We start from the raw sequence: 2,544 nt of genomic DNA on the forward strand, positions 1-2,544 counted from the left end.
AGTACATTATATCGGGATATAGTTGCTGATATGTCTTAAAATACTAGTGATATTAACCTTGATTATCACTTGGTTAAGGTGGTGTCTATCCTTCATATGAAGTTAACTTTTTCCTCTTTATAACTAATATCTCGTAGGAAGATACCTTGAGACCATTCAAATATTCTATTTCTCATCATACTTTACCCTACTAAGTTTAGCATTCATCAGTGGTTCTTAATGGTGACAATTACTACTATGGTGTTTACCTAGTGGTGATTTTCTATTTTATTCCTTCTATATTTATTAACAAATTCTATGAGGAAGATGACACATCTCCCCCATTTATGTACTCATTTATTTATATCAGCATGAACTAATGTGTTTAGTTTATTCTATGACTTATAACCTAATACCATCTTATTTTGTTGCTCAGATTGTTTCAGTTTTGGCCATTGGGAGCTTCTATGTCATTTTGATATGTTTCCATTTTTTGAACTTATTTCCTAACACCACAAGGTGTTCCAGGATCATCCTGTATTTTCCCTACCCAGTGCTAAAATCAACCATTCTACTTTGAGCCCTAGATTCTTTTATTGGAAAAATATTTAGAAACCAAGATCAGGGCACCAGGTGTTATCTTTTTATAAGCTGTCGTAATGTCACATATAAAGATTCATAACACCAAATGTTTCCAAGGGTGTGGAAAATAGACACTCGTGTACTTTGGATGGGAGTATAAATAAATATAACCTTTTGGGGGGACGATTTGGCAATATCTATTAAAAATTGTGAAGATCTAGAAAATCTACTTCCAGAAATCTATGGAAATACTTATGAATAGCTCAAACAAATATGTACAGGAATATTCATTGCAGCATTATAATAGCAAAAACCTGGAAACAAAGATTCATCAATAGAGAGTGATTAGTTAAGTAATTAAATTGTGGTACAACCATAAAATATAATAGGTTGATATGAAAAGAAATGGACAGATATAGATAACTGATGTGGACCTTGCTTCATATTTCATTGAGAAAATAAAAGCAATCAGATGAGAACTTCTGCATCTTTTTATCACCAAATCTACTATCTATTTACATTTGTGCCTGCATTCTCTCTCCATTTACTGTATACATAGTGGCTAAGGGTATGAAATCTAATGCCATACTCCCAGTGTATGTACCCTGACTCTACCAATTACTAGCTATGTGAACTTGAGTAAGTTATTTAAACTTGCTATGCCTTAGATTTGTTTTGTTTTGTTTTCATTTTTTAAGTGAATGAGGGCAATAGTAGTATCTACCTTATAAGGTTGTTGTGAGGATTAAATGAATACATGTAAGGTGTTTTGAATATTACTTGGTAATATTCAAAGAACTCAATAAATGTTAGATTATCATTATAATGAACAACCAAAGTAGTGCTTGATGAAGAAAAGGCTGCTGAGTTTCAGTAAGAGTGTTATGGCATTTACTTGCATACCATCCTCCTAATCAACAGCTCAGTGATAGCCATGGAATGGCGAGCTTACTGGTGCCAAAGGGGGCAATGCAGACCTCATTCCAAAGAGTTACATACAATTCTGTGTTTGACCTGCCTGGTGCCTCCCTAAGGGATCAACTCAGGGACTTGCCTTTGTTTTGCCCTACCACCCCAAACTCAAGACTAACGTGGCCTCCTGGGCAGTGATTTTTTTCTCCAATTGCTTTTTTTTTATTGTGGTAAAGTACACATAACATAAAATTTGCCATCTTAATCATTTTAAGTGTATAGTTAAGTGGTATTACGTACATTCATATTGTGGGACCATCACCACCATCCATGTTCAGAACTCTTCATCTTGCAAAACTGAGACTCTATAAACAATAATTCTCCATTTCTCCTTCCACTCAACCCACAGCAATCACTATTCTACTTTCCAACTATATGAATTTGACTACTCTACGGACCTCATTTAAGTGGAATCATGTAGCATATGACTTTTTGTGACTGGCTTATTTAGGATAGTGTTCTCAGGCCTCATCTATGTTGTAGCATATGTCAGAATTTTCTTACTTTTTAAAGGCTGAATAATATTCCACTGTAGTATATACCACATTATGTTTATTCTATCAATGAATGTATAATGTATGTAGAAGTGAAAAATATATCACCAAGGATGGGAGCAGATAAATGGCGCTTTACTGCTTCATAATTTGCATTTATCATGATGTAGTAAAGTACTAATTTAAGGTAGACTATAATAAATTAAGGATGTATGATGTAACCTCCAACCCTCTGGAGGATTTCTCGACCTTATTGCTACTGACTTTGGGGAATTAATAACTCTTGTGGGGGGTTCTCTTGTGTGTTGCAAGACGTTTAACAGTATCCTTGGCCTCTATCCATTAGATGCCACTACACTCCCCTCCTCAGAAATAGACCCAGACATTGCCAAATGTCCCCTGTGTACCAAAATCACATCTAGTTGAGAATTACTGCTCTAGAATAACCACTAAAGACATTAGAAAATGGTATAAACAAAATGCTAATAGAAGACTCAAAATGGAGCAATGATCATGA

This window comes from Pteropus medius, unplaced genomic scaffold, assembly GCF_902729225.1.
Source record: "Pteropus medius unplaced genomic scaffold, Ma_sr-lr_union100, whole genome shotgun sequence".
Taxonomy (NCBI): Eukaryota; Metazoa; Chordata; class Mammalia; order Chiroptera; family Pteropodidae; genus Pteropus; species Pteropus medius.